The following is a 20,304-nucleotide window of genomic DNA, read 5'->3' as shown; positions in this document are numbered from 1 at the left end:
CTTGCATCTTACAATCATCTGGGTATCAGATGCAGTTGCAAAACTGTTATTATGTTTAAAAAAGAAATCATAACATCACCTAAAACCTTAAAGCACATTTAGGTAGACTGTGATTAATCTAACATATGCAATTAGCATTTGTAGTACTGAATACTTGCTTCTTAAAGTCAATAGTGATGTAGCATTGACAGACATTCAATAAAGACAAAACAAGCTGACTGTGCCAATTAAACCAAATTGTTTATTAAATCAATTTTTAAAAAAGCCTGTTGTGCTAAATCCTGCCCACCAGTTTGATCCCAGTCACACCTACTAAAATGTTAGAATAATGATTTAAGCAATTGAGCAATAATAAAGTTTATCTTATGACTGTTTTTCATTGTAAATTATTATAATTGTTATATTATAATATTTTATATTAATTATATATTATAATAAATTATATAATATTATAAATATGTGCATTTGAAATGGTTAATTTTAATTTAAAACCTCATTCAGTGCACTATCACAAACTGTGTACAGTGGCAGAGTTAAATTTATAAATAATTCTGCAGTTCAATCACCCTGCTAAACATGGTTTAATTAATAATAATAAAATGACATGATTATTTGCTATAAATTGGTGCTGGGAATGTTTATTTAATAAAGACCATGCCAGCTATAAACATAAAATTGTTTTATTATTGTTATTATTAATTAATTAATATATTAATGTGCCCTAAGAAACATCTAAATGCTAATGGGTTTTATTCTTTTTTTTACGTTGTTAAAAGTAAAAATGTACTTTGGCCATATGTGATAATCAATTTTTACCTGACCTACTGTCCCTTTCTGCAAATAATTTGCAGCTCTAATCTGAGAAAAAAAAAAGTTAAACTATTGATTTATAACACTTAATAGTTTATGGTGCAAATATTTTACTCATTAGTATTTATTACAAGCAAACATATTCAAACCTAAACTGCATACAAATATCCTAAATTGTGATGATATGATTGACTAAGCTTTATTTGTACTCTTAAGCCTATTTTTACTTGTTTTAAATTACTTTTAAGCTCCTTTTTATTAACATTTTTATGGTTAAATTACTATATATCTTATTAAATGGAATCTAAGTTTGAAGATAAAGGACCCGAGGGGAAGACAGGACTTGGCACAACACCCCCTGTGAGCAAGCCATTGGCGACTGTGGCAAGGAAAAAAACTCCAAAAAGTTTGGAGAGAAACCTTGGAAAGACCAGACTCAGCAAGGGAGTACCCATCTTCCTTGGGCGTGGCACGTAACATAACAACATTTTTTAAATGTATAAGCTAATAACATTTTTAAACTATGTAAATTATCTAAATGTTGCAGGAAACCGCCTTCCACCATCTGGCCTCTGGATCTGGCATGCACAGACTGTATATCCTGAGGAAGAGGAGGCAAAACAGATGTGACAAAATTATTAGTAAAAAAATATATATATTTTGATTGTTTGGATACTTCAGGAACAAAGAGAAAATGAGAATCATGGTTTACTTTAAAATCTAAGGTTTTACAAAGTCCATACTTCTTAAAGACTTCTTAAAGACAAAGCACAAGTTATGACAAGATGCACTGAACCACAAGACTCTCCTAGAAGTACTAATAAAGTATACCTCTGGTCCGTCATCCTGCAATGCCGTGGTGTGCAATGCCAAACGCCCTGGTCTTCTCCTGTAACCATAAGATTAATAAATCAATACTAGGAACACTATATACACAAGCACCATTAAAAAACAGCCATTAACATTCATAGTAGATGCAAAAATTACACAAAGTCAATGCTGTTTTTCCACAACATTAAAGATTTTTTTTGCATTCTCAAGCATTTTGAGTTCAAGAAGCAAGCAACTCAGACATATTTGAAACGAGTAGAATATCAGTAATTTAAATTTTTAGGTGAATAAACACCTTAATAATGCCTCTTAGTTTATGCAGCTTAATTTTTGGAAATATTTTGTAAAAGTTTCCTTTTAGAGAAAGCTTAAACACTATTTAAAATAGAAGCTTTTGTAACGGCACAACTCACTTGTTTCAGAATACCTCCGTAGTAGAGATGTTCTTCCTCTGGTCCATCATTCTGCAATGCCGTAGTGCGCATACACCTGGTCTTCTCCTACAACCATGAGATTGATGAATCAATAATAAGAACACTATATACACAAGCACTAGTTAGAACAGCCATTAACAATAATAGGGATGCAAAAAACTACAAAGAAAGCTTTTTTCCATAACTTTTAAGATTTTAAAAGCTTTTTATTTATTTTATTTTTCAAGTATTTTAAGTTCAAGAAGCAAGCAACTCCAGTAAATTCTAATTTAAATGGTTAGTGTATAACCTTGTTAATAATGCCTTAGTTTATGCAGCTTAATTTGTGGAAATATATATTTTTTACATTTCTTTTTGGAGAAAGCTTAAAGAATATTTAAAATAGAATCTTTTGTAACATGACAACTCATTTGTTTTAGAATTTAAATGCATATTAGTACACGCACACACACACACACACACACACACACACACACACACACACACACTACAATTAAATGACGGGATCCTAACAGCATGCTCACCAATATATAGTTAGGTAGATGTCTTCCTCAACAATACTGCAGGACATTTGTTTTCTCAGTCAACATCTTCTTGGGTCTTCTGGTAGTAAAAACATAAAAAAAAAAAAACACTTGAATGAGACTAAGATTTAACATTATGCTGAAAATGTGACTATATTATAAGGCACTACAAACAACTGAAACAAAATACTTAGCTTTAGATTGAATCTCAAAGAATTCTGTCCACTTTGAAAAGGCTGCTGTTGTGTTAAAGCTGTGCCTGTAACAAATTAATAATATAACAGAAAAAGTCATACATTCATTCATTTTCTTTTCGGCTTTATTAATCTGGAGCTACGACTACGGAATGAACCGCCAACTTATCCAGCACGTTTTTATGCAGCGGATGCCCTTCCAGCTGCAACCCATCTCTGGGAAATATCTGGACATACATATTTACTCACACACACACACACACACACACACACACACAAAGGCCAATTTAACCTATACCAATTCACCTGTTCTCGTGTCTTCAGACTGTGGGGGACGTCGAAGCAACCGGAGGAAACCCACTCGAACGCAGGGAGAACATGCAAACTCCACATAGAAACACCAACTGACCCAGCCGAGGCTCGAACCAGCGTTGCCACTGCAAGTCATACATTCAGTACAAAATGTCAAACACAAATACAAAAGGAAAAACATAAAATTATTCATTCATGCATTTTATTGTCGGCTTAGTCTCTTTATTAATCCGGGGTCGCCACAGAAGAATAAACCACCAACTTATCCAGCCCATTTTTATACAGCGGACGACCTTCCAGCCGCAACCCATCTCTGGGAAACATCTGGACATACTTATTCTCACACACACACACACACACACAGGCCAATTTAACCGATACCAATTCACCTGTTCCGCGTGTCTTTGGACTGTGGGGGAAGTTGAAGCAACCGGAGGAAACCCACACGAACGCAGGGAGAACATGCAAACTCCACACAAAAACACCAACTGACTGAGTTGAGGCTTGAACCAGCATCGCCACTGCAAGTCATACATTCAGTACAAAATGTCAAATACAAAGGAAAAACATAAAATAATGGAACATTTAAAAAGCCACAGTAGTACTCACCAACTGTTGCTGCTGTCACTGCCGTGTACACTTTGAAGATGCCACAATGTCCTCCTGATGTCCCTTACTGCTGCTGACATTACTCTCTTCACACAGCAACCACCTCAGGTACGACACACCGCCTTCATGCGACCATAAATCCAGATCACCAGGTAGAATACAGGATGCTGTTTATGACGCATCTACATGTCTTCCGTGTCCCAGTTCAGTTTAAGTCAACAACGTAGGCCAGTGTTCATTTCTCTGTGGTTGCCATAGTGATGAGCAGTAGGTATAGTAGGGATTGGAACAACTCCAGAATGGGCTTTCTTCCAGACGAGAGGTGGTCTTTGTTGAAGTCTCCACAGACAATTATGGGATTCTCCATCATTTCCAATTAATTCAGTCGATTGCATTATTATGCTTTGAACTTTGTGCATGCGCAAGCCATCTTTATTGGAAATTGTCGACGGACTGCTCTTTTCTTTAGAGTTTCCTCTGATCTTTCGATGTAAAGTGTCCTCTTCACCTTGCAGTCGTTGTCGTATGTTTTTCTGGCCAGCATTTGGATTGTCGGCTGATTTCCAAGCATGTGCACAGATGCAATTCAGTCTCTTGTTTTAGTCACAATGTTTCCAAAGCATCCATTGACAAGTCCATCTTTGACATCCACATTTTTGTTCAGCATTATGCAGACTCCCAATCAATGCAACTTGTATGGTGCCAAGCAGGTTGTCTTTATTACCCATGACAGGGTTAGTTTGCTTTTTCATCCCTCCTGTTCTTGGGTTTTTTCGGTAATCTTCAGCATTATTGGTTATGATGTCAGCATGAAGAGCGTTTACCATCTCAGCATTGTGACTCTGGACTTCCTTGTTGGTTGCAAATACGGCAATAATCTTCTTGAGTGATAATACAGCCGATTGCATGGCCATGCATTGAACTTTGTGCATGTGTTAGCCATCTTGATTTGAAATTGATGACGAACTGCTCCTTTCTTTAGAGTTTCCTCTGCTCTTTCGATGTAGAGTTAAGTGTCCTCTTCACCTTGCAGTTGCGCATGTATTTCTGGCCAGCATTTGGATTGTTGGCTGAATTATTTAGGCAAAACACAATACACTGGATTGTGATAGCTATAGTAGGTGTGTAAAACACCTGACTGCATGCACAAGTCTGGATGAGAAACATAAATATGATCCAACAGTGTTTGTTTCTCTGTGGTTGCCATGGTGATGAGCTGTTGGTATTGTTGGGATTGGAACAACTCCAGAATGGGCTTTCTTCCAGACGAGAGGTGGTCTTCGTTGAAGTCTCCACAGACAATTATGGGATTCTCCTTCATCATTTCCAAATAATCAAGAAGGCCCCTGATGTTTGGCAAAAATTTTTCCAGACTATAGTCTGGTGGCCTGTACACCGCAGCAATTGTTGCAGTCACTGGTGCATCAACTTTGATGACGACAAACTCCAGGTCGGTGACGTGGTGTATAAAGTGTCGAGGTTCCGCCTGAATGTCCTCTTTGCAATAAATTGCAACTCCACCACAGTCCTTCTTTGCCATTTCTGGAAGGGTTGAGTAAGACGCATGTCTATTTCTTGCAAACATCTTAAAGCCTTCCAACTGGACATGTGATGAGATGCATGATCCGGAGAGGTGCGTTTCCGTAACACAAAAGATATCACATAGAAGCAGCTCATGATGGTGTTTGATGTCTTCTACATGTGATTGGAGTCCCTCTGTGTTATGATGCACAACAATAAGTTTTTCTACCAGACTGGTGTTGCTTTTCTTCCAGTCAAAAAGTGGCATGATGCCTTCCAGCGTTGCCATTTTCATCCTCTCCAACGAGGTTGTGATTTCCGGATCAGCATAGATCTTTTTTTCATCAAAGTCTCTGATGTACAACCCACCAAGTGAGGTTGTTCGGCTAAGGGCAACATAGGCCATTCCTGGCTCAAAAATCCTCTTTAGTGACACTACAGCCGATTGCATGGTCATGCCTTGAACTTTATGAGCGGTGCATGCGTAGGCCAACTTGATTGGAAATTGTCGACGGACTGCTCTTTTCTTTACAGGTTCCTCTGATCTTTCGATGTAGACTAAAGTGTCCTGTTCACCTTGCAGTCGTCGTCTGTATTTCTGGCCAGCATTTGGATTGTCGGGCTGAATGCCAAGCATGTGCACAAATGCAATTCCATCTCTTGTTTTAGTCACAATGTTTCTAATGTTTCCAAAGCATCCATTGACGAGTCCATCTTCGACATCCAGATTTCTTATCATCATTATGCGGACTCCCACTGCAACTTGTATGGTGTCAAGCAGGTCGTCTTTATTACCCATGACAGGTTTAGTCTGTCTTTTCATCCCACCTGTTCTTGGGTCTTTCCGGTAATCTTCAGCATGAATGGTTATGATGTCAGCATGAAGAGCGTTTACCGTCTCACTATTGTGACTGTGGACTTCCTTGTTGGTTGCAAATATGTGCAATGCATCACGTGGGCAGTCTTGGGGATTCCTCACAGCCTGCAATAACAAAGATCTATCTTCTTCTTTAAGAGGATCAGATTTCCGTTTCACTCTCAATCGGTTTAAAAGCTGGGCAAATGCAAGGTCCTCTTTCTGCCGCATGATCTCCGTGAGGGTTATGATTTGGAAGTGGTCCTTCCAAAAGTCCAGCACATCCTCTTCGTAAACGCAGAGTGGCTTGGCTTTTCCCGGGGGCGGTAATTGATAAAAGTCTCCCACCACAATGACAGAAATGCCCCCAAAGGGTTTCTTGCTGCCTCTGATCTGTTGAAACCTCCAGTTGATGTATGCAAAAAAGTCTTTTGAAATCATAGAGATTTCGTCAATAATCAAGATTTCCACGTGACGTAATCCTGCTCGTACATCATCAAGAGAGTTCCCAAGTCCTTGATAGGGTGGCTTCAAGTTCCTTGGCAGCTTTAGAATGGAATGCAGAGTTTTTCCAGAAATGTTGAACGCTGCTGTTCCAGTGAATGCACTTAAAATCACTGTAGGAATGGAGAGATCCCCATCCTCCCGGAGCTGAGGAAGTTGTCGTAGAATCTTCGTTGCTTCAGTGTATACGCACTTGATTACGTGCGACTTTCCACATCCAGCACCACCTGACACGAAGTAAAAAAACTGTTCTGGATTCAGTCCCCACACACGATTTTGACACCACTGCCGAATGGTGTAAAATATGGCTGCCTGTGTCTTGTTTAAACTCCGAAAGAGCTTCCTGACAAACTCGACACTCATCTGTGGCGCCTCTATGCGCGGTGCAACTCCATCGCCATCTTCATTACGAGGCTGGAATTCAGGGACCTCATCCTGTTCGTCGTCTTCCTCTGGACCGACGTCTTCTTGTTCAGCTATGCATTCCAGGCGATCCACTTCAACTTCTGGTGCAAAAGCTGTCCAAGCACTCTCAGATGGTCCTTCCTGCTGAAGTTGTTCAAATGCTTTATCTACAACTTTGCCGTGCTTTTCATATCTCTGCTGGTATGCCTTTACTATGCCGCAGACAGGGAACCGGAGACCAGGATGTCCAGGAAGTTCCACAAATCCGCTTTTATAAAATAGCTGATATGTGGGAAAATCCTCAGGTTTCAGCTCTTCATTGTGGCGATGGGGAACGTAAAGTTTCACCATTCTTCCATAAAATTTTTCCGGTTGCTTCTCCTCTGAAAAGCGAGCATATCGGATAACTGCAGGCTTGCCAACAGTCCTCTTTTGAATAAATCCCATATCATGAAGCAGTCGGAGGACATTTTTTCCTTTAATTTGCTGACCGTACACAACACGGTAATTGGATGCAAAGTCCGCAAGACACATTTTTTCAAACTCCAACGTTAGAGGTCTTGCTCTGTATTTTTCTATTAAACCTGACATCCAGACGTCCTCCGATTCAGGATTTTTGTTCAGCAACACACTTATGGGCAGACTCATCTTGAGGGCATCGTCATCCGTCGGAACAAACACAACACTTCGTGAACACTTCTTCAATGGCAAGCTGCATGTTCGCGCAACGGACTCCTGAGCGCTTACTTGCCGGTGCTTGGCATAGGCTTGCATTATGTGCTTCATTTCGTCCTCTTCATTAACGTTGGCTTCACGAACACTCTGGATCACGTTCTTAAGAAAGCCACTCATTTCATGCTCTGGCTTTGAAACGTAGGACAGCATATACATGATGCAGCTGTAAGCGTCTAGGATGTACTGAATATCCATGTTCGCATTCCACGCCCTGAGCAAATCAGGATTGTAGCCATTCACCCAAGTCTCCTTTGGATCACGCTTCAAAAGAACTGCACTGCCAGTGGTGAGTCCTTCAGCGTAGTTCAGGTAATCGTCCATGGACAAATTGCACTTGGTTAAAAGGTCTGACAAATTGTCGAGGGAAGATTTGGGATCATTCAGCAAATCCCACAAAGGCTTGAGTTTTGATTTGGCTTCATTCATTGCTTTTTTAGCCGCATCTCGCCTTGCTTTCTTCTTGGCTGCCGAGTCAGTAGGTTCATCATCCCCCTCATCAGGACGCTCTGGCATTGGATGAGTGATCATGGTCTTAGGCATTGGTAGTTTTGGAAATCCAAATCTACACACCACCTTGCCTTTCTTGCATGACTTTGAGTGGTTTTTGCTATGAAGCTGAACCTCTGTCACAATCTTATGAAGCTCAGGATCAACATTGGGATCTGGAAGCTTGCACGATACGTAACGGTCGATGAAGTCACAAATTGTCTCATCATTATCTTCCTCTGGATCTGGGGCATCCTTTACCCAAGCAAGCAGATGAATATGTGGGCTTCCTCTCGCCTGAAACTCCACTCTATAGAAGAAATCCTCCACTTCACCAATGGGTTGTGCAGGTGACAAAAGCAGGTGAGCCATTAATGCATCAACACGCTTCTCAAACATGCGCATGACAGTGACAGGATTACTCCTAAGGATTTCACATTTCGTCGCCCAGTCAAGCTGTGAAAAGTCAATTTCTTCGCCTTGTTGAGCTTTGATTACAGTCACAATCTCAGGCCATCGCATTTCTGCTGCACTGAATGTACAAAAGAAAGTAGGTGTCCCCAGCTGTCGAATCATGGCCTGGAGATCTCGCAACGTCTTCTCCCAATAGGCTGGAGAGCCTCTCAGGGGCTGCATGAATCGTGTGGCATCCCTGTTGTGAACAAGTCTCTCAACCTCATCTGAATCCTGAAGCATCCTATTGGAGATTCTTCTGCCATCTTTGGTAATGGGTTTACCTTTTCGAAGTTGAATGGACATGCTGTTTCTTGCCAGTTGCGTTTCTGTCACAAATTGTGCAAAGAAAAGGTAGGTTTGATCCCTTGCAAATCGGGCATCAACACAAAACAATCTGACGTTGAAGTACATGCTAGGAGAAACCGATGTCTGCCTTGCCTCGTCGATTGTGTTCTCTCCAGTGGGGAACTGGACAGGGAATGCCATGGCTTCCAGTTTTGGGATTTTAAAAAATCCAACAGGCTTCTTTCCTTGTGCAGGTGCGATACTAAAGATCCCTTCACCGTACGACAAGATGTCATGTGCAATGTCTGGTGGCTGCATGCACGTGTCCAATGTAAGACCGGGGCGAAGTTCATCCTTTTCCTCCACACTGACATGTTGCTCCTCGTGCTCAGCAGTGCCAACTTCTTGGTTATCCTCTGCTGCATCAATGTCTTCGTCAAACTGATCTTCAGATACCTCAGGCTCTTGTATGGAGATATCCTTGTACTCAGAATGCACTTCCTTCAGCTTGGATAAAGCTGCAATCACACTGTGCATATTTACAGTATGGAAATGCTGGTATCCCTTAAAACTGACATGTCTCTTCAATTTGACCTGTAGGAGCTGGGACTCACTTCTTGGTCTTGGCAGAGAGTTGACAGTGTTCTCCACCTCTGAAGGCACACACACAACAGCACCGTGAACTGCTCTCTGTTGTCCTTTGGGCAGTGCAACTATTTTTGCAAAAGGTAAAATTTTTGCGATAAGCTGACGTTCCAGCACATTTAACTCAGCCAATTCTGCAGGGATAGGTGGCAGTTCAAGCTTATTTACTGCTGCAATTGAAGGCATGCTCCCTCGTTTCAGATGGCTGTCACAAGTGTGGCAGATCCATTCCCGTCTTCTCTCTTCTGGAACGGTGCAATCATCTGAGCAGGCACTGTCACAAGTATGCACATACTTTCTGGTCAGGCAGAATGAGGAAAGTTGAACATCTTTTTCATAATTTGATCGATCACAAGCCTTGACCTGGTCCAGAAAGAGGACTCTGTGACAAACGGTGCAGACGTATGTAGGGCCTTGCTGAATCTTACACCGGAATGCATGAATTGCACTTTCCATCAGTTTGCTGACCAATGGCTGGACTGTTTCCAGGCTGGGGCGGATGCACATCTTGTATTTCCTTTTAATCGTCAGTGCACATTGCATCTGATGAAGAATACGTGATGTAGTATCAAACTTTTGTTTCTTACGGAGGGTACATTGAAGAATGTGATGTTCTCTAAACTCAGAATTATCCGCATATCTCCTCACCATGTATTCCTTCATTTTTTTCTGGAAAGCAGTATCGGTACAGTACCTCCTGACCATGTGTGCTTTTTTTTTTGCCTGGAAGATGGTATCGGATCTGTACCTCCTAGCCATGTATTCTTTCCTCTTTAACGGTGCAACTGGATCTATTGTGTACCTCCTAGCCATGTATTGCTTCTTCTTTGACTGTACAATTGGATCTGTGGTGTACCTCCTAGCCATGTATTCTTTCTTCTTTGACTGTACAATTGGATCTGTGGTGTACCTCCTAGCCATGTATTCTTTCTTCTTTGACTGTACAACTGGATTTGTGGTGTACCTCCTAGCCATGTATTCTTTCTTCTTTGACTGTACAACTAGATCTTTGGTGTACCTCCTAGCCATGTATTCTTTCTTCTTTGACTGTACAACTGGATCTTTGGTGTACCTCCTAGCCATGTATTCTTTCTTCTTTGACTGTACAACTGGATCTGTGGTGTACCTCCTAGCCATAAATTCTTTCTTCTTTGACTGAACAATATCATCTTTGTATCGCATATTACTGTAGTCTTTCTTTTTGTTTCTAAAGTGAGCATTTTGGTACTTCACCCAAACAGCCTCTTTCTTAGCTGCCCGATACTGCAAACAGGCAGCATACCGGTACCTCTCATCATCTCTTTGTTTGTGTTTTCTCATCATGTAAGATGCAGTTGTGTCCTTGGATTCTCTGCAATTTAAATTGGCAATTGTCTTTCGCATTTCTCTTCTTCTCCTGGACTTGTTTTTTTTTGCTATCAGGGCTTGGTTTTCTCGGGCACCGCTATTTTGTACAGCAACATTTTCTTCTGGTTCTGGTAGAACTGAGATTACTTGTGAAAACTGAGCACAAGCTGAGAGTAATGGCTGCTGGCCAGCCCACTGCTCAGTTTCAAAAGAAACAGGCATGAATTCATAGCTTGCTCCATCACGGCGATCCTGAAAGAGCTCAAGAAGTTTATCGGTCATGTCACTTAGATGAGTAAAAGTTAACATGACAGCAGTTCCACATCCGGTCTTATCAGGCAAGCCTTCTGCAGTCCTTGAATGTGGATCAAAGAATCCATATCTGCCTGATCCATCTCTAAACAATGCAATGCATTCTGGAGAAACGATTAAAAGTGCAAATGTGACATCTGCTGCGAGACACTGCAATCTTTCAGCAAGAGGCAAAAACCAATCTTCCATATCAGGGGCACCTTTGGCTTTGAGTAATCCAAGTTTGACTTCAGACTTGTGAACATTGTATGTTCGGTTAAATGTTGTAAGTTCAGAAGGTATTTCCTCCATGGACAGATGGTCATTAAGGAATCTTCTTTCACTGATAAGCTGCATTTTAACGCTGACATACAAAGCATCCCCCTCTTCTAAAACTCTATCAAGATCGGACATCTTGAACTGAAGCCCTGCACTGTGACTGGCCAAAAATGTCAGTGATATACAGGCACACTGGTGATTTCTTGAGAACTCATCATACCGAACATCACCCTGGCAATGAGATGCCTGCACTGACACAAACTTGGGTGCATTATCATCACTTTCTGCATACTGGCTTACAGAAAGTGGGGCAACAGCAGCACTGGTACTAGCCTGTTCAACCTGTAAAAATAATTTACTATATTAGATTGCTATTCAAAATGGCTTTTATACAATTGATGTTAAAGTGGCTAGAACATTGTTGAACCCTTAGCACAATATGGAGTAATTTTAACAAAACAAGAATACAAAATGTGTTTTTGTATTTAGTTGTCCTCAGCAACATATTTTTCATAATACGTTTACAGATGGTGGCAAAGGCAGAAACATAAATGAATATAATAACTACGGCTGCAACTAATGATTATTTTAATAATCGAAGAGTAAAGCATTCATTTCCTACCCTTAATTCAAAAACTGAACTAATGTCTTTAGAAAGTGCACAAACATGTTGTCCTTGTTATAATATTGTTATATCTTATATGTAGTCTATTGTCATTTAGGCATAATTACTTCTCAAATAACATTCGACCGCAGGTTTATCTTGTGACATTTACTGGTGTAAAATCAGACAGACATTGTAAATAAGTCATTATTCAAGTTAATGATCTTGACTAAATTTACCTAAACCAAACACTTGACTATTGTTGTTAAGAGAAATTTAAAGAAATAGTTTGCCCAAATGTGTAAATTCTGCAAGTACTTTCTCCCCCTTGACTTCTTGAAGTCATTTTGTTCAGTAGCACACAAAATACATTATTCTTAAAAAAGAAAAACCTTGTAACCACCGACATCATTAGTAAAAACAAATACCATGGAAAACAAACAGGCCTGTCCCTAACCAATTTGGCGCCCAAGGCAAAATACAGGACACCAAATAGCTTCAAATGATAGAATACATAGCAAACATTAGAAAATACTGACAATAAAATAAAAAGTTTAGCCTATTAAAATCAATGGCCTATACATAAAATAAAGCTAAAAAAATCTACTTCACTTTTGATTGTATTTGCATATTGTTTAAAGTTACTATAGTTATTTAGTGAAGAGCAGCAGAGGAATCTCTCATTGCGTTTTCTTTGATAACAGAGGTGTAACTTTAAGAATGTACAGATCTATAATGAAAATATTTGATTATTTTAGTAATTGTTCGTGCTTATTTAAGAGAAAATTTGTTGCGTTTAAAATACATAATGCAGGACAGACATGTTAACACATTTTTAAGTGTATTTGTCTGTTTAAACACACACCCGAATCATTGCACAAGAAGATCTGCGCACTCTTGAAGCGGCTTATATTTGAGGGGGTGTGTAAGAAGTTTTGTGCATGAGCAGAAGAATTCAGCCCACAAGCAAAGAGATTTGCATGCTCATAGGCTATTACATAAATGCGATCTCAACTTCTAATAGACATTTCTCATTGAAATAACGCCACAGGTAGTTAGTAGATCGGTGTAAAAAAAGGCCTGCCACCACAGCTGGAAAAAAATCCTAAAGGAAAACAATCCTGACAATGCCATGGGCCGGCCCTGAAGACAAAACCAAGTAATTTCCACTCTTAAAAATGACTTATTTTGTGTTTAAAAGAACAAAATGTCAAACTGCTTTGGCACAGGCCAAGGGTGAGTATATATCAGAATTTAAATTTTTGGGTGAACTATCCCTTTAAGGCATTATGATGAGAAAATAATTAACCGTGTAATAACTGCAGTTTTTTAATTTTCCTGATCCCATTTATAAAAAAAAAAAATTTTTTAAACTATTATTTTTATCAATAAATTTATAGGTGACTGCTTTAACTCGACAAATTACAGAGACATACTGGCAAATTTTAGTAGTACCTCTTTATGGCTGGAAAGGGTGGTCTCAACATCTTGAAGGTCTACCTTTCTCCATCGCAATTTCTGAGCCTGAGATCTCTTCCCTTTTCGTGGCATCCTTTAACAAAAAAAGTTACAAATAAAACACAAGTCTAAAAGAAACAAATACACATATAAACGTTAGTGGTGCAATGGGTCACAAATCTCACAATTCAGATCACACTTCAATTTTTCAGTCACGGATTGGACCATTTTTCAGATCAGCAAAAAAAAGGGAGGAAGCAAATGTAATTTGCTTTTGCTTGGAAAAGTGATTTAAGATAGACCATTAATTCGCAGGAGGAAAAACAGACCCCTTAACTGTTTATCTGAGTTTACAATTAGGCCTGTAGTTTTGCATTTCAGTAAACCAATTCTTGTTTCACTCTAAAGTACTTTTACAATTTTTTTTTGTATTTCCAGACATGTCAGTACTTATTTTTACACAATAACAGATTTTTAATTTTTTTTTTAACTTAAGGAATCAACATTCCGTGGAATAACACTTTTCAGACACACCAAACTAAAATTCTTCACATGTTGAAAATAAATGTATTTAAATGTACAGAAATGGTGTTACATCAAACTACTTTTTTATGATATGAGGTGACTTTTGCCATAATATGAGATATTTAGAAAGCAAACTACATTTTTTTTCTTTGGCACATACTTTACAACTTCCCCCGATGTAAGCACTGCAGAACCTGAGATGAAACCAGTAGTATCTGAAGAATCTGGAATATCTGACGAGTGTCTCTGAAAAAGGGACAAAAAATAACATTAATGAAAATTTAATGTCAACTATGCAGTACCTTCTTTCCATGTTAAACATCACTTATCAATAACATACTTAATCTGTATATACAATAATTAGTTAGGGATACATCAAAAGCATTTATGTATTTTTTAAAAGGCCAATTTGCAACAAATATACTATCAGAGTCATTTGCAAAAGGTGCTCGGAAAAGTGATGTTGGGGGAAAACAGACCATTATTTCACAGGAGGAAAAACAGACCCCTTAAGTCTTTCTCTGGGATTACAATTAGGCCTATAGTTATGCATTTTAGTAAACAAATTCTTGTTTCACTGTAAAGTACTTGTACACTTTTTTTGTATTTCCAGACATGTCAGTACTTATATTTACACGATAATAATTATTATTTTTTTATTTAAGAAACCAATATTATGTGGAATAACAGTTTTCAGACACACCAAACTGAAATTCTTTACATGTGTTGAAAATAAACTTAATTAAATGTACAGAAATGGTGTTACATTAAAGTACTTTTTAGGATATGAGGTGACTTTTGGCATAATATGAGACATTTAAAAAGCAACTACTTTTTTTTCTTTTCTTTGGCACATACTTTAAAACTTCCCCCCGATGTAAGCACTGCAGATCCTGAGAAGATGAAACCAGTAGTATCTGAAGAATCTGGAATATCTGATAAGTCTCTCTGAAAAAGGGACAAAAATAACAACATTAATGAAAATTAATGTCAACTATGCAGTACCATCTTTCCATGTTAAACATTGCTTGTCAATAATATACTTAATCTGTATATAAAATAAATAGTTAGGGATTTATTAAAAGCATTTATCTGTTTTTTAAAGAGGGCAATTTGCGACAAATATAGTATCAAAGTCATTTGCAAAAGATGCTCGGAAAAGTTAATTAGGGAGAAAACAGAGCATTATTTTGCACAAGGAAAAACAGACCCCATAACTGTTTCTCTGGGATTAAAATTAGGTCTATAGTTATGCATAGTACTTTTTAGGATATGAGGTGACTTCTGCCACATTAGGAGACATAAAGAAAGCAAACCAATATTTTTCTCTTTGGCACATACTTTAAAACTTCCCCTGACGCAAAGCACGGCAGAACCTGAGAAGATGAAACTTGTAGTATCTGGAAGAAAACAGAGGTTAGCAACTATAGAAGACAGTACAGTGTGTAATTTATAAAGTTTTTTTTTTTTTTTTTTATAACAACAAAAACAACAATTATGAAAAAAAATACAGAACTGAAGTCTTTATAAAAACGTAAAAAAAAAATATATATATATGTATATATATATATATATATATATATATAAATATATATAAATAAATTACAAAATGCTAAGTTTATTAAAACAAAAGAAACGTAATCCCCTGTAAGAATGGAGAACACTGAAAAATAAAACAACAGAAGTAGTTGTTTTATTTTTCACAAGAAACCTGAAAAACAAAGAAAATAGAACAAATTAGGTCAAAGCAACAACTATTGTTGTCAATTTTTGAAATAAAAATGTTATCCAACACTCACCAAGATGCAAAGTGCAGTGAAGAATCTCGAATATCTGGTGAGTCTCTCTGAAAAAGGGACAAAAAATAACTTTAATGAAAATTAATGTCAACTATGCATTACCTTCTCTCCATGTTAAACATCACTTATCAATAACATAGTTAATCTGTAAATAAAATAAATTGGATATATCAAAAGCATGTATGTATTTTTTAAAGGAGTCAATTTGCGACAAACATACTATCAGAGCAATTTGCAAAAGATGCTTGGAAAAGTGATGTAGGGGAAAAACAGACCATTATTTCCCAGGAGGAAAAACAGACCCCTTAACTGTTTCTCTGGGTTTACAATTTAGACCTGTAGTTATGCATTTCAGTAAATCAATTCTTTTTTTTTTTTTTTTTTTAATTTCAAGACATGTTTGTATTAGATTTTACACAATACAAATGTTTTTTTTTTTTTTAGTTTAAGAAATCAATATCCCATGGAATAACACTTTTCAGACACACCCAAAAAAACCTGGGTGTTACTCAGACCAACTGTACTTTCCTTGGAAAAAAAAAACATTTATTTGAAAAGTAGTAACCAAACAATGTAATAGAATGAAGTTGAATAGGACCAAAGTTATAAAAGAATAATTTAAGGGACAATTCCCCCCAAAATAAACAACTGACTTACTTTTATGCATTTTACTAACACTGAAGTGGTTACAAACCTTTATGACTAACTTAATTCTGTTGAATACTAAAGATATTTTGGAGGAAAAAAAAGCTAAATTGATGCAACACTAGACTTCCATAGTACATAGGAAAAATAAAAACTATGGAAGTAAATGGTTACAGGTTTCCAGCTTTCTTGAAAGCATATTTTTTGCTCAACAGAAGAAACACAAAGGGTGAGTAAATGACAGAACTTTCAGTTTTGAGTGAACCATCCCTTTAAATCAAGGCCATAACTAACAAATCTGGAGAAACAGAATGTTTGGTCACTTAATTTCCCCCCTTAGTCATGTTATAGTAGTGGTCTGATAAATGTATGCAATTAATGTTATCTTAAAAACTGATTACAATCCAAAAAGTGAGTTTAACTGCTGCAAAAATCCAGAATTTTTGTAAGTAAAGCATGTTTATTTTTACCCTGTCAATATATTAAATCATTACCTGACACAGGATGGATAGCTGGTGAAACAGTTCTAAAAGATAAAAGTAGAAACAATCATGTCGCATAAAAAGCACATTTGTACTAGGGAAATGACTATTGTATTTAAATGTCAATTACATAAATTCTATCTGCAATATTAAGTAAACTTGTATAAAACCATTGCATTTAGATTGTGTTACATTTTTATATTGATTTCAGGACATTCACAGTGCACTGACAATGCTTTCCATAACCAATTTTAGATTTTACTTCACAGCACAAGAAATCTTGCAATAAAATGTATAATTTACACATTTACATATCATTTGTTCGTTTATTTTACCTGCTGAAAGAAAACACTGTTCTTGAATGTTTCAAACAAAGCTAAACTACATGCACAGGACAAGAGCATTTACAACAAATAAAGTGATGTAAATATAATCTCGCTTGCTTTTTTTGCGCTGTCGAACAAGTTCTTAAACACCTATAATCGGTCATTGTGTTCCCACACGCAACAGAAAAGGCTGGATTATTCTCGACTGCGGTTACCGCGGCTCGAGTTATTCATCGGAGTGACGGTGAAACGGACAAACGGCCACGGTTACAGTCTTACATGCGCGGATATCACAGCTGATTCATGATAAACGCGGTAAAGAAAACTCCAGCTGCAGGGTAACATGCTCATGTGTGTCTAACCACAAGACTCGCTGTAATAGCCGAGAGGACACGTTACCTTAAGAAGCAGGTCAAATGTCTAACACACACACACACACACACACACACACACACACACACACACACACACACACACACACACACAACGTCCGGTTCTCAGCTTCAGTACAGCCGCGGGCCGCGGGAATGCAGACCTCTAGCTCGCGGCTTTCATTTCATCTCAGTATCAGTGAAATACAAGCTCGTGGGTTCTGCTGTAACGGTCGGCTGCTGATTAACTTAAGTACGTTGACGATAGTTAGTAGGATGTTTTAATGGGCCGCCCTCGCCACAGTAACGTTATTTATCAAAATAATTGCAGCTTTTGCGACTTGAATCGTACCTCTTGTAATCGCGACTTCATTTTAAAATTTATTACAGTATAAAGTGACTGTACGTGATACAGCCTGCATAAAGTTAAGATCTAACCGTTAGTACAACGGCTTCAGCCTGAATTATCATGCAGACCTGAAATCCCGCTAGGATTAAGGACATGAATGGCTATTTTTACATCCACTACAAGCTACAGCAATTTTTTTAATATACATGTTTTAATTTAACGTTAAACAGCAATTATAAGAGCAAAACTCTAAAACAACCTACTCACCACAGAAAGTTCTGGAACCTAAAGACGGCTCATCATCGTTGGCCAATAGAAGGCAAGGCACAGCCAATCAACCTGCAGAATTAAGATTTTCTCCATTTATGGAGAGGACCACACCCGTTTTCAAGTGTGACTTTTTTAGTGCCTAAATAAAAAAGTGTGCATTATATATATTAATTAATATATATATATATATATATATATATATATATATATATATATATATATATATTTATTTATTTATAAAACACAGGTAAATTAATTGTAATTGTTTACATTGACATTAGACATTGTTTACCATCTTCCATTTTGAATGTAGCTATCTTTATGTATTACAGTGAATAAAAATGTCTAAATTCAAATAATTGTTCTCTGTGTTTGTGAGTGTGTGTGTGTGTGTGTGTGTGTGTGTGTGTGTGTGTGTGTGTGTGTGTGTGTGTGTGTGTGTGTGTGCGCGCGCGCGCGCGCTTTGCAGCCCGCAGGTTAATGATGATGTAACTATCATTTCACCTTAAACAGCGGCACCTTACTGAATATTAATTAATATTAATGATTATTACACCTGCTTAATAAAAATCAGATGATTCACTACATTAATAAGTCTGACATAACTTGATCAGAAATCTAAAAAGAGAGAAAGAGTAGGGTAAAAAAAAAGTAGACATCAATAGCAGCAGATAACAGTGCAATACTTATTTTTTATCCCAAACACTTGGATTCAATAGTGAGATCGTGGTCAAGTGATTAGCATGTTCGGTTACGAAGACAGCGATCCGAGTTCAAACCTTACCAGAGAGATAATTTTTTTAATTTGTAGTGTAAAGACATATAATACTGTTTGGGTTACTTATTACAACCATTACAAAGGACTGGATATCTATAAAGAATTAATATTCTCATATTTATATATAAAAATGTGAAGTTCTAAGGCACCTGTGTCCTTGAAAAACGTGTTAGTGTGTTAGTGTCATTTGAAACTATATTGGAAATAACATTATTTTAACATAGTCAGTCGTCGACTGATGTGGGACGTTCTAAGGCTTGAAACTCCAGAGCTAAAAAGGAGTCCCACTCCAGCCCTGTGTGTGTGTGTGTGTGTGTGTGTGTGTGTGTGTGTGTGTATTTGTGTGAGTAACAGTTGGTGTTTCCTGAAAACAAGTCTGAGCAGAATGAATAAATGTCAGAGACAATCATAAATCAGTGATTTACTGCATTGCTAGGTGGTTGCTAGGGTGTTTTAGTGGTTGCTAGGCATTGCTAATGTGTTCTGCTAGGTGGTTGGTAATTCCTTGCTAGGGTGTCCTGAGTGGTTGCTAGGTGGTTACTAAGGCGTTGCTAGGCGGTTGCTAAGGTGCCCTGAGTGGTTGCTAAGGTGTTGCTAGGTGGTTGCTAGGGTGTCCTGAGTTGTTGCTAGGTGGTTGCTAAGGTGTTGCTAGGTGGTTGCTAGGGTGTCCTGAGTGGTTGCTAGGTGGTTGCTAAGGTGTTGCTAGGCAGTTGCTAGTGTGTCCTGAGAGGTTGCTAGTTGGTTGCTAAGGCATTGCTAGGCAGTTGCTAAGGTGCCCTGAGTGGTTGCTAGGTGGTTGCTAAGGTTTTGCTAGGTGGTTGCTAGGGTGTCCTGAGTGGTTGCTAGGTGGTTGCTAAGGTGTTTCTAGGTGGTTGCTAGGGTATTCTAAGTGGTTGCTAAGGCGTTGCTAGGCGGTTGCTAGGGTGTCCTGAGTGGTTGCTAGGTGGTTGCTAAGGTGTTGCTAGGCGGTTGCTAAGGTGTCCTAAGTGGTTGCTAGGTGGTTGCTAAGGTGTTGCTAGGCTGTTGCTAAGGTGTCCTAAGTGGTTGCTAGGTGGTTGCTAGGGTGTCCTGAGTGGTTGCTAGGTGGTTGCTAAGGTGTTGCTAGGGTGTTCTGAGTGGTTGCTAGGCGGTTGCTAGGGTGTTCTGAGTGGTTGCTAGGTGGTTGCTAAGGTG

General features: G+C 38.3%; 1 long non-coding RNA gene across 1 annotated transcript; it reads right to left on the bottom strand.

The window, feature by feature from the left end:
• Positions 1-763: 763 nt before the first annotated feature.
• si:ch211-160d14.9 lies at positions 764-18,403 on the bottom strand. The gene is made up of 14 exons (XR_662946.5): positions 18,351-18,403; positions 17,050-17,081; positions 15,911-15,957; positions 15,453-15,511; positions 14,970-15,059; positions 14,272-14,357; positions 13,584-13,680; positions 3,715-11,866; positions 3,495-3,626; positions 3,100-3,230; positions 2,600-2,858; positions 2,055-2,141; positions 1,642-1,699; positions 764-1,411 (listed from the first exon to the last, which is right to left on the bottom strand). It is a non-coding gene; the product is annotated as a si:ch211-160d14.9 (long non-coding RNA).
• Positions 18,404-20,304: the final 1,901 nt, after the last annotated feature.

Source organism: Danio rerio, chromosome 1, assembly GCF_049306965.1.
Source record: "Danio rerio strain Tuebingen ecotype United States chromosome 1, GRCz12tu, whole genome shotgun sequence".
In the NCBI taxonomy this organism is placed as follows: Eukaryota; Metazoa; Chordata; class Actinopteri; order Cypriniformes; family Danionidae; genus Danio; species Danio rerio.
Note: the sequence above shows the minus strand (reverse complement) of the source record. Positions and strands in the feature narration are given on the sequence as shown.